The sequence below is a fragment of the Zonotrichia leucophrys genome, chromosome 3, assembly GCF_028769735.1.
Source record: "Zonotrichia leucophrys gambelii isolate GWCS_2022_RI chromosome 3, RI_Zleu_2.0, whole genome shotgun sequence".
NCBI lineage: Eukaryota > Metazoa > Chordata > Aves > Passeriformes > Passerellidae > Zonotrichia > Zonotrichia leucophrys.
In genome coordinates this window covers 6,372,423-6,385,693 of record NC_088172.1, presented here as the reverse complement: position 1 = coordinate 6,385,693, position 13,271 = coordinate 6,372,423, and the positions used below count along the sequence as shown (strand labels likewise).

At 43.4% G+C, this 13,271-nt stretch overlaps 1 protein-coding gene across 6 annotated transcripts in view; it reads right to left on the bottom strand.

The window, feature by feature from the left end:
- The window catches only part of BACH2 (BTB domain and CNC homolog 2), a 183,450-nt gene that overhangs the window by 72,786 nt on the left and 97,393 nt on the right, over positions 1 to 13,271 (bottom strand). For 5 of the 6 annotated variants that reach the window (XM_064707286.1, XM_064707285.1, XM_064707289.1 and 2 more), the window contains one exon: positions 7,105 to 7,255. The gene's annotated coding sequence lies outside the window, so the exon portion shown is untranslated. Of the gene's footprint in view, positions 1 to 6,585; positions 6,632 to 7,104; positions 7,256 to 13,271 lie in introns of those variants that run through there. The other variant, XM_064707290.1, reaches the window with a different exon arrangement.

The following is a 13,271-nucleotide window of genomic DNA, read 5'->3' as shown; positions in this document are numbered from 1 at the left end:
CTCCTAGGAGGAGAGGGAGGACTACACCAAGCTAATTTAAAGGGATTTCATGTTGTCTAATGAAAGACTCACCATTGACAGCGTGACTAGTCCATCGAACAAGCGCGTGTACCTCCAAGTGCCCCCAGGACCTCACATCCTCCGCACCACGTGGTGTTAGTCAGAGTGAAAACCTATTGTCTTAAACAGCCCAGTTCTCAAGACCAACACCTCTGCTGCCCTGCAAAGCCTGGCAAAGCTGGGAAGGTCACAAAGTGACAAGAAAGCAGAGATGCTTAAGCTGCCACACAGCAGAGAGCAAGTTTTTAACCTCTACCTTGGGTCCTGCAGCTCTTGAATGGATGCTCTCTCCTCTCATCCATCAAGAATGACATCAGACCGAGAAGCCTGACATGCACAGGCACACTCATTCTCTGGAAATGCCACAGCTACTAATGAGCAAAGCTGGGACAGCACCAAAGCTGACACCATGAAGCTACAAATTTCCCTGCATAAACTGACATCTCTCTTGAATATTTCTCTTGACCACGAGCTGACATATCAATCAATGTGGTCAGAACACTTTAGTAGTTCAAGATATCACAACTGGTTTAGTGGATTCCTAACCAGTGCAACTACATGGAAAAGCATCACATAGTGTATTTCAACAGTTATCCTTAAAAAGCAAACCAACAGGATTTTATCTGCCAAAAGTTAACCCTGAGAATTTGTTTCTCCAGCTCAGCAGATTTATATAGATTTCCTTTCTTTTTTCTCTGCTTCGCTTTTTCTTTGCCAGAAGATGAAGTTCTGGATCAACAATTCAAGGTACACCACTGAAGTTTTGAAAGTTTTGACTTTAAAGATCTTTCAGTCCTCTCCAAAGCTGCTTTTTCCAGACAGCACAACAATTCTGCTTCCAAAATTCTTTCATCACCACCTTTAACTTATGTACTAAGCCTAACTACTTTTTCTTTTTTTTTTTTCCAGTAAGAAGTTGATGAATTAACACAGCCAGACCACACTGCAAGTAAGCTCTGAGTCTCCTTCCAACACAGACCCATTTACAAGCATTAAAACCTAGGACTCACCCACCAGACAGAGCTGAAGCTGCAGGCAAGCCAGTCATCAGATCTCAGAGAAATATTATGCTTGCTCCACAAATGCTGAAGCATTTGAATCTTATTTTTAGTCGTACACAAAGGGCAATAAACGGAAAATCTTATTGTAACCACTGCTTTTTCGTGGCCACCCACACTTCCAACACCTACAGCAAAAGTATATAAATGTAAAAGCCCCAAAACTCATGGCTCATCTGAACAAGGAATGCAAACTAGCTAATTGCTGTTACTTTTTTTTCCAGTTTATATCTAGAGTGCCATTATATTCTGTGAAACACTGAAGACAACTGTTCACATGCTGTGCCTATCTACTGTCCAGGATTCTGCTGGATTTTCATACATTTTTCCCAGCACCAGTGTCCCTGGTAAAGCCTTTCTCTAAGCTAGCTGACCACTGACTGATTTTCAAATGATGAAGTAGAGAAGGTGCTTCCCCCTAACTCTCAGTTTCTTCCCACACTGCCCAAAATACTGAGGTACAAGGAGTTAATGCTTCACTTACCTGTGAGAAATTATGCTGAATACACTACCCAGAAACTGGCAATTAAAAAGAAAAAAATCCCTTCACACTCATAACAGTAGAAGAACTTCAAACAAATTGCTGTCAAGGATGATTTCATTGTGTTTAAATCCACTTTGCTTCAAGTCACTTTGCAAATTACTCTTTAATTTTGTACCTAAAACTCTCAGGTCTACTGTGATGCCAGTTTACTCTCCAGTGTGTCCTGCGCCTGATTCTTTCCATTTACAGAAAGTAACACAAGCATAAACCTAATTATCATCTGAAAACCCACAGAAAACGAATTCAACTAACTGAGTCAAAAAGAAATAAAGGAAAAAAGATCCATCTTAAGACCAGACCCAACACGAGGGTGATGCCATGTCTGGAGATATTGAGAGTGAGCAATCTCGTGCCATTAATCATCTTGCTGTCGCGGAAAGTGCAGGTTATTATAGCGAGAGAACGATCCAATACTGCGCTTTTACGTCTCTGCTCTTTGTACATCGTAACAGGAAGCATGTCCCACCAGCTAGCAATCAATACTGAACGAAATGATCGAAGACAAAGTGCTGGCTCCAGAAAAATGCACCTTTACCTGTCTTTGCTCATCAATTGCCTGCTAGACCCAATGCACACCAGCTTCCTGCAGCTCCCGACAAGGCTGGGGCAGAGCCGCTGCTCCCCAGGCACGCCGCTGCAGTCAGGTGCGCGCTTTTCTGCCCAGGATTCAGGTCGCAGGACCTGCGTGCCGAACGCCGCAGGAGCGCGGGTATCTAAGCATTATGAAAATAAATGGGTCATACACCACTGAGCTAACAACCACACCACCCCCAAGCCGGGCACTGAATGACTGTGCAGGGCTCTGCCAGAGGGAGAGGAGAGGTTGAGCCAGCAGTGAAAACAAAACTGATGTGGTGAGATGGATTTTACTTTTCACTGGTTTGGGTTACAGAGAAAGTTGGTCTGGCTGCCACTGTCTCTCAGGCTTTTCTGTAAAAAACAAAAAAAATGCAATGTACAGGCTGGTAAGATGACCTGTGGAGATGGGCTGGCATCTCAGCCCGCCGGGAAAGGGGAAGTGCCGCTGGCCCTGGGTGGAGGGAGGGCTGTGACTCAGTCCCTCGGGCTGACACACCACACACACCCGCGCTGTCACCTGCCACAGCAAAAAATAAAAGTCCTCGCCACAACACGGCGGCCACGCGGGGAACGCCAAGTAAACAGATCAATGATGCTGCGCGCCCACGCAGCCCGTGGCACCGCTGGGGTGACGAACAAACAAACCTGTGGTCAATGCCAGCGAGGCGAGAGGTGTCAGAGAAACTCGGGTTCGGGTGGCACACTACACTGCAACGAACCCTGCTGTCCTGTGCTGCTGTTAGCAGCTGAACACGAGCAGAGCGCTCCTCCCGGCCCCACAGCCCGCAGTCACCGTGTGTGCCTGGATGGGGATGCCTCCAGCACCGGGGTCTGGGGCAGAAACCTCCAGAAAGGGACCCTGGCTCACCACCCACACGTGTGGCACCCTGCCTGAAGCCACACCAGCACCGTTCAGGACATATATTTGTCCAGATACATATTTTATTTAAAAAATCATAGACTTTATATATATACCAATGTGTTTGTATCAAAAGCTGTCCCTGGCCACCAGCCTGGCTGAGGTACAGAGGCACTGATGGTGCTGAGAAGCCCCTGATCACATTGAGGGACTGACACAGAGCTGCTGGCAGGGGTCAATGGACAGGATGCCATGGGAGGTTATGAAGGTCCCCGAGGCAGGAGACACTCCATGCACTGGTGGCATGAGGTACACAGTCCTGATATGCCAGTACTGTAAAATGAGTAAGAAAGTGGCTTTGCCCCTATGAAAACAGCACTCCAACAGGAAAATGTACCAGAAAAATCGTGAAACTTAGACATGGCCACATCTCTCATGCAGTAAGATAAACCTGCCAATGTCCTCAGGTATGATCTTGGCACTTGAGAAGAGGGTTTGCTACTGATGAATAGGAGTGTTTGGTAAGTCAATGTACAAAGTGATACAATTTTGCCTTCAGAAATCTGCATCTCTTCTGAATTCTGTCAAGTTATCTAACCTTTAAGAGTATATTAAAAAAAAATTACATTTTTCCCAGGCTGTGGTGGTAGGCGGGTGACAGACATTAAACCACCAATATCTGCATATTTAAAATTTTACACTATTTACATCTGCCTAGAGATGGGCATAGTATAGATTTCAAGAAATCTTTAAATTTTTTTTAAATACTCTGAAGAACTCATACCTAGCAAATATGAAATTTCTGGACAGAACTTTCTAAGTTTTGGGTTGCCTTATTTTTTTATCCTGTTTAAACCACTTATAGGCCCTTGCTGAATTCACAACACTGGATAAGCAGTACCAATAGGATCTTTTTATGAGCTGCAGAAGGACATTGATTGGGATGTTATTTTTGCTGCTTTTAAAGGAAATCACACAGGGGTAAAACAAAATGAGAAATGTGAGCAGAGTATGGACACTGCTAGGAAGAGTCACCTGTCTCTGCTTGGGTGCCAGCAGCCCTGCCCCAGCAGCTGCTCCAAGACAGAGCTGTGTACATTCTCTGCCATTCGTGGCTGTTTGGGATAACAAATGGAGAGAGCCTCTCAGCAGAGAGCACAGCTTCTCCCTGACTGCTGTACTCCCACATTACAGTACACCCAGTCTAACCTGCCCAGGATTCATTCCCAGAGAACCTGGAGAAATGGGGTTTTCTTTACTACCCTGGCACATGCACCATAACAGGGTTTTGCAATGTGCTCTGTCAGAACAAGCAAGGGGCATTCTGCTTTGAACTCACACATCACTAAGTACTATTTTTATGGAGATTTTATCCATCAGCATCCTAGTAGTATTATAGAAACAAAATATAAATGGAAGAGGGGAAAGGCATACTTATTTATCCCACTGCACCCTGGGAAAAACAAGAAGAATGCAGTTGTTACAGCTGGGTCAACCTTGTGCAACTGCTCTTTCCAGCAGGGCTAATTAACAAGTGAAAGTCTGCTTCTTTCTATGGAAATTGCTATAATGAGGTAATTGTTACTAGCAGAGTCTGTCATCAAAACCAGCCAGACAATGGGAAACAGAGAAATCAAATAAGCAACGGGCAGCTTGCCCTCATGTCTACCTGTGCCGGCGTGGATCTGCACACACGAGGGGTGCAATCCCAGCCAACAGCTGTGAGGTGATGCATGGGTTTCTAGGGGCTGGAGTACACACCATGTTTTAAAAATGATGCTGAGCAGAAGCACATAACCACAGTTAAAAGAGAAGAAAGAAAGGAAGAAAAAGGAAAGGTACATATTTGATGACAGCTCCTATATCCTCATGCTGGTTTTCAAGTTCATTTGGTCCCCAGATCTGATTTTGTTCCTCAAAAAGGAGACATCTGATTATTTGTAGCACAACAAAAAGCAAGACTAAACTTCCCATGCACTTATTGGAATGAGAGAGGTTTTGTCTTTCCCATTTCTGTCAGCTTTTTCAAGTCCCCCAACAAGGATGATATTTTTGAAGTTAGTTCCTCTGGAAGTGTTTTAAATAGTGAATTTGCAAGATGCCTAATGATAAGCTTTTCAAACATCATGAGAAAATCCTGTAAAAAATTGTGAATAAGGCTTCCAAACCTCATGGGAATAGTGCTAAGTAGGACTAATGAAAAACAAGCTTTTTCTGCCTGCCTAGCTGTTACAACTCATATTTTCAAGTCTTCTTCCCTTAAGACAAGCACTAAAAACAAATTTCAAGCCAGATCCAAAATTTTCCTGTAGTCAGACAATTCTTGCTAAGGGGGATTTGATTAATAACTGCACCAGAGAATGCCAGACCCTCAAGGAAATGGCAACACTCTCCCTTTTTTGGAAAACAAAATCAAACTCACACCTTGTAAGGCCTCTTTGACAGTGAATTCTGTTACTACCCAGACTTTCTCCACTGCCTACGACTTCACCATTGTTTTTGCTGATACTCATCACACTAGAAAAAAAAAATTCCTCTCTCTAAAAACTGAATTTCCATATGCATTAAAGAACACAATCCTCCTTTTGCAGTAGACTTTTCTTCTTTTAGTAAATCTTTTAGTGTCACATAAGCAAATAAAGTACTTCAAATAAAGGTATATTTCTAATGTAAATACTTTGGATCCAAAACATTGGTTTTTTTTTTTTTTTTAGAAGTAATATTACATACAGATCAGTTCCAACTATTAAAAATGGTATTAGTAAGCATTCAAGAAAAACTGACCAGTAAGGAGTGGTCTACTTCACTGACCTGTTCTGACTAAACTGCATCATATGCATTTGTTACCGCAGTGAACAAACAAGGGTGATAATGTGCACAGTGCCACATTGTTAACCAAAATTTTGTGTTACCTCCAAGCTGCTCTATAACACCATCCCAAAGATAAAAACCTATTAACCACAAAGAGATTTGGTTTTGGTTTAAAAATTAATGAAATTAAGTTGTGCGCAAGCCTTTTCCCAAACTTGTCAGCTCTGGGGTGCCCCACCCTCCACAGAGCACAGACCACCACATCCATGCCATCCTTGTAGTGGTCCAGAAGCTTCTTCTGGCTCAGAAACCAGAATTAGGGTTAGAACTGCTGACAAACTGCAAAGGGTCAAACCAATTTCTCCCCACTGATTCCATGCCAGGCTGTGCTATGGAATGTTTCAGAGGAAGACTCAGGCATTGAGGATTGTGGCATCAGGGATTGAATGCGTGCACAGGATCATAAGCTGCTCCCCATGCTGGGTGAAATACCAAAGCACAACAAGCACAGGGGACTACTGCTTCAGCTGAGAAGGTAGGAAGGGATCTGCAGTCCCCTCCATCTGTCCCTAGGAGATCTATGCACAACTCTCTTTACCCTCCTACACTCAGGTGAAGCATTGATCCACCTGGAAGGAGCAGGAGGTAGCAATGAAGACCCTTCTGATGCTTACAGAGCCTTTTGGGGCAGCAGGCTGAAGGATGAAGCAGCACCAGGGCCCCTCCAAGGGAAACACTCCATGAAAACAAAAGGAGAAGCACATGGATTCTATCATGGGAGAAACAGAAGGGTGCCTGCAGTCCTGTAGGGCAGGTGATGGCCTCCAAAGTGACGTGGAGCACGTGCAGCTTTGGCAGGGTACACCAAGGTAAGTGTGCACACACACAGCCCGCTGCAGAGAAAAACAAAGCACAGAGCAGTGGGGGAGCAGAGCTATTTTAGGCACTTCTCGCTACGGTTTACCGTAGTAGCAGAACACTTAGGAAAGCCGTCAAAATGACAATCACTATTTAGGTTAAAAAAGCAAGTAACTACTTCAATAACAATTTATTCACCACCTAATGTTTGCAGTTGAATTACAGCTTTTACGGTGTTTTTCTAAAGTGTGATATTTACTGCCTCTACCTTGCCTTCCCAAGATTTTTTTTTTCATTGTTTCTTTAAATAGAAAGGAATTGGAATCACGACTTACATGTAACTTTTCTAGGTCCTGTGCTGGCTAAAATGTTCTCACGATGCAGGGAACAGGATCAATGGAGAAATTAAGAGGCTGCAGCAATCCATTAAGAAGTGACCCTCCAAAGTTCTGTGGGCTAGTGTTCTGGCAACTCAGCTGGAGCAACCTAAAATAAAATAAAGGCACGATTTAAAAAAAAATCAAGCACTGAAACTTTACAAACACCTCTTTGTTTTTACCCTCTGATTCTAAAAAACACACTGGGGCATCTTTTTTCTTTAATATAGAAGGTCTTTATGCCAAACATGACAATTACTTTATGTCCATTTCACACTTTGTCAAAGATTTAAGCTGTAGATACCTTCCTACAAAGATCACGTTTTCCTTTCAGTCATACACTATGAGGCCCCTGAAAAGAATTCTAAACAGATAAGCTAACACATAAACTAAATAATAATCACATTTCTGAGATTATTCTGCCAGATCACACGACAGGTAAGTGCATCGTTACACATACACACTAAGGAATTCTTTACTGTGATGGTGGTAAGGCACTGGAGCAGGTTGCACAGAGAAGCTGTGGATGCTCCATCCCTGGAAGTGTTCTAGGCCAAGGCTGGATTAGGCTTTGAGTGACCTGGTCTAGTGATAGTTGTCCCTGCCTATGGCAGATGGGTTGGAACCAGATAAAAAGGTGAACCTAAATCACCCTGTGGTTCTATGAAACTGCACATCACACCAGAAAGAAGTTATCACAAAACCAGCAAATTTATCTAGTAGGCTTTAAATAATAATTAATACTGGCTTTTGTCAAAGCTTAGCATTGATTTTATCAAGGAATTTAGGTTAGGAACACAACATTTGTTCCTTTGTTTCTCCTTTACTCTGGCGAGCTTCAGAGAAGAAACACCATCAGCTTAATTTGGTACCCCTGGGTTGATGCAATGTGTGTCATAATCCTGAGGCCACCCTAAAGCAAAGCTACCTGTCATGCCAATCCATGTCAAAAGAAAACTGGAGAGAGAATGAAATGTTCATCTGCCCACAGAAAATTCACTGTGCTGTCACTTCTGTGCAAGGGGCCCAGGGCTCAGTCCCTGGAGGGGAGGCACTCTGGGATGGGGAAGGCTGGTGAGAGCAGGGCTGGGGCCAGGGGGCTGGAGCAGGGGGGGTGAACCCCCAGCAGCCAATCCCAGCATCATCACACAGCCCAGACCCCACAGTGAGCACAATCCCAATCCCAGAAAAGGCTTCCCCCATCTATCAAGGAAGCAGTCACACTCTGAAGTGGTTGAGGAGGAAATACTTGTAGAAGGAGAAGTAATTAGCTTTAAGCTATAGGGGTTCTCAAGTTGAGGTTTTCAAGTTGCCAGCACCCAACACTTTACTGTTTTCCTGGAAAAAAACATTGGAATGCTTAACTACTATTTACTTGAGTGAAGTTGGCAACTGGGAGTGGAAAGGAAGATGGTTTTCTTTTGAACAGAAGGGGACAGCAGCAGTACAAGCAGTGGCATGTATCTGTCTTCACAGGATCACTGCAAAGGCTGTGTCTGCAGGATTACCACAAACCAAAGCTAGATAAAGGGGGAGGTGAGGCAAAGGAAAATAAACCCCTAAAGTTTAGATTTTTTAAAAAACTACTCTTATTTTTTTAAAACATGCAAAACTAACTCTTCTGTAAAAAATCCTGGTTTCTCAAGAGATGTCTGCTATGTCTACTTATTATGACTAATGCCTGTTTATGACTCCATAAAAAAGTGGGGAAAAAATGCAGTGTAAATGAGAGAGATTTGGTGGTTATTTTTCTAAGTATGCTGTTCCTGGTAAAAAAAGTTCAATAATTTCTGAGCAGTGATCCCACTGCATTTTACTCCAAGCCTTGTGGAGAATTGACTCACTAGTGGAAAGCAGGTTATTTCCTCTGGATGGCACCCTTCTAGATGGCTTACCAACAGATGCTCAAACTCTTGCTACCTTTAAGGATTACCTAATTAGGTACTTGAAAAGAATCATGAGGCTGTGCTAGGAACACAATGCTTGTGTCTCTTTAGTTTTCTCCAATTGGGCATAACATTCATTGACAGACTGTAAGAGTACCAAATGTTTATGGTCACAAATATACATTATTTAAATTGCCGATAAACCTAAAAATATAAACTCTAAATCTGTTCAGTCATAAATCACTGGTAGAACAAAAATAACTCACTTACTCAATGGCCAAAGGACTAAAACCAGGGAAGCCTCTGTGTTTTTAAGGATAACTTAGTTTCCTGGGCGAAAATTGCACATGCCACAGTGTATTAGATGAAAAAAGAGAATAAACACAAGTTGGGAATAGCGAAACAAGAGAAAAAAAAAAGGGCCACAGGGGGTGAGGGGAGAAAGAAGACTTTCAGCACCACTGAAGCTTTTCTGAGAAGGTCTGATTGATGTTCACTGCTGTAGAAAGCATGAGGCTGCATCCCAAACATTTCATTCCCTTCTGCAAATGTCTCACTCCATACCTCTCCCCATGTTCCCCAGATATTCTTGCCCTATGCGGGATGATCCAGCCAGCATCAGGTTTTACACATGATCTAAAAGACTAAAGCAGGAATCTCTCTGCCCAGGGGTCAGCTTAGGGTAGAATGAAACTTGACCCCCGCCTATGCTCAGCACGAGGGCTCGTTCATGCTTTCCATCCGACAAAAGGCTTCTCCTGAAACAGGCAAAGTATTAAAGGCAAAGCTGCTACTACAGCTGCAAACCTACAGGAATACATAAAAACTGAGCTCTTAGGAAGAGCCAACAGTGCACCTACTGAAGAGGAATTTCAGCAGTTTAACAGGCTGATCAGCCAGGTTTACAGCATTGGAAGAGCTGGATCTTAGGCAGGGTAAGATCTACTCTCTGCTCCAAGGCTTGCTCACATCAAGGTCTCAGCTCTCAGCACAGACCTGCACATGTGGGTCATCAGTTAACAGGGTCATGAGAGGCCACAAAATCACTGTCCTACACCAGCTTGAAGAACCAGCTCCTGCAGTCTTGGAGGAAAAAAGAAGGAAAACCTTATATTTATCCTAAAAAGAAGCATCTGCCTTAAGAGCTTGCAAAGGAATCTAGAAAAATAACAATACTTCCAACTGGACTCTGTAAATCTGTTTGATTTTTTAAAAAACTTATATTATTTAACAACCTCTTGTACATTTTTTGAACCAGGTTACCTTCTTTCTCCCCCTTTCTGATGGCTTCCAATACCACCTGGCAGCTGAAATCAGCACTGAGGAATGCAAATGTAAAAGAAGACACACCAGACACTCTAACTGGCAGAAGAATGCATGAAGTTGAAAAACCATTTGCCTCAATAAAACACCTTCCAGTTTAGATTTCTGTTATACAGAGAGAGTGTTCAAAGGACAGGTTTTGTTTTTAACAGGGCTTTAATGCTTAAAAGGAGAAAAAGTGGCAACTTCTTCTGTTTGCAACAAACAAACCAAGAAAGGTGAATTGAGAAGGGCATGATGAATGTACCTGGGTATTACTCCACTTATCATGAAAGGTGTTTCAAACACAGAAAATTGTGTAGTTGTGCCCAAGAACACTGGAGATGTTGGATGGGCCATGAGAGAAGTGAGCAACAAATACACAAATGCAACAAATACACAATGGGTTGTTTATCCTGATGTTCAATATAGGTGGGTAAAATCAGGGCTAAGTAAAATGACCCACACAAGGAGACCAGTTGGTGAGCTTCTCTCAGATGCAGACAGGAGGAAAAAACATTTAAGGAAGGCTGAGCACCTGTGAGCTGGGAGCGGTGAGTACAGCTCTGCAAACAGAGCTGGTGTTTTCTGAAGCACTGCCTCACCTGGTGGGGTGCAATGATGCTACTTACACAAAAATGTACAGAAATCGATCCCAGTGAAGTCAAGGATCCTGCTTTGTTACATGCAATACCATCACAGACCAGCAAATGTGTTTCCCTTACGTTTTGTGTGTGATTTCTGTCTGGTTGAAGTAACTTCATGGGAACATTTGTAGCTTGAAGGGTCCCCTGAGGCTGAGAAGGCATTTGCAGTGCTCCTGACATCTAATGCCTGATCTCTCACTGAAATCTGTGAATTAAACCCAAGATGATATCGATACCTATGTCACAAAAGAGACATGGTCTGCTTCACCCTCAGTGCACCTAATTTCCTCATAATAACCTGTGGAGTTCTTCCAAAGGGAAAGAACATGCCCATCTATCACTCCTGCTTGTTCCCACATGCACTGTTTAACCAGGAGCAGCCAAAACAGGAGCCAGAAGGGCACAGCAGCTTCTTCCCCAGTGTACAGAGGTGGGATGCAGAAAACCAACACAAGCAAGGAAGTGTGGACCACAAACAGGGAGGTACCCACCCGTCCAGGGCTGTGAGCACCAGCTCTGCAGTGCGCCCCTGTCTGGGTGAGCTGTGTCAGCAGTCAGAGAAGATGAGATTGAGCTATTCCCTCAGATAATGGCAAAACAGTGTCAGGAACCACTCTAGCTGGAAACTGTGGCCCAAGTCACCAGGAGAACCCTCAAGAAAACCATTGCTGGCTGACTGGCTGCAGGGGAAGGCAGCTGCTGCTGCCCTGGAGTGCTCCAGAGTCTGAAAACTGGATGTTCACCAGCTACACATAACAAAACCAACCAGGCTTAAACAGAAAACCTCCAGAGAAGCTGGGGAATGTGCATAGGGAGAATTTTCCACCCTTCCTTGTCCTCTGGTTGCACTTAGGTCTGTGACACATCAAGCAGGCAGGGCTAGAAGGCATAAGGATGCAGTTCAAGACTGCTACCACAGGAACTTGTAAATCTTTTAATGTAAAACCCAAGTGATTTTCTCACTGGAATATACTTGACTTAAAGCCACCATCGAAAATATTTTATCTTGGGGTTATGACTCATGAAAGAATGGCTAGGTGTGAAAGGAAAGTTAATATATTTTGTGAGAAAAACCCCCTCCCCAGCAACCTTATCAGATGACACGAGTTGAATATTTATGTCCTATGCAGTAAAACCAATAGACAGCAAAAGCCACAGCCTAATACTTTGTGTCAGATCTGATGAAAATTCAGACACCTAGCTTATTTCCCCTTAAGGGTTGGAAATTATGGTTAACACATATACAAACAGGAGAAAATGAGATGGTTCAGTGATGAGGATGAAACTGCTGTCCCTGAGTCTGGCATGTTGGAAGATGACACTGGACTAGCCAGTGCTGCTTCTCTTGGATGAGAATGCTTCCCAGGTCATCATGAACTGACACAGGGTTAATGCTCCAAGGCTCCTGACCCAACACCTGTGACCCACAAAAACACACCCCTGCCGTGCCAAAAAGATGTTCCCATGTTGAATGATTGTCACAGACTTTTACTGCTGATTTCTTTTAAAAATTGCAAATTGAGAAAACAGTTAACATAGAGAACGAAAGAACAGGCCACAGTCAACCACAAAAACTTCCCATAAGGTTCAGCATGTGGGAAACAGATAAGTAAATGCTGCAAAAGATGAACAATATTTAAGTATTAACACAAATGTTTGTTTTGGGGAGGTTTATCTGGCATCTCTACCGGTTTTCCTCCAAGCTCTAATACAAAAATAACTACGTCTCACTGCAACTGGGAAGAGATGGCAGCAGCTCAACATCGCTCCCTTTTTTCCCTCTGTACTCAGAAAAAAACCCCAACTGCCTTACAGTGTCACACAAACTAATTTTAAGGTGATTTAGGATGAAGTCAGCCATATATTAGCAAGTTCAGAAAGTTCAGTCAGTGGTCTCATTTTCGTCATCCTGTCAAATGAGGACATACATGCGCAACATAAGGGCAGGAGAAACAGCTTTTTCTCCAGCTGTACAGGTGGTCCCCCATGTTACAGCATGAAGTGAGGAAATTATCCTTTAGCTCATGTAAATCTTGGATGCCATAGCTGCTCACCAAGCTATGAAGAGGGAGCCCATGTTGATGGTACACATCCTGCTTGTGCAAGCTATGGGCTGAAAGTGAGCACATGCTCCATCTCCCATGAAGGAGCTGCCTCTCATCTTCTCTGTCTCCACCCCTTACTCCAAACAGGGGAAAGTCAAAAGACATGAAATTGCTTTGTGGGTGATCTTCAGTGGTTGTTAAAAATATAAAAAAGAGAAAGGGAGAATGGTGATGGGAAAGTGGTT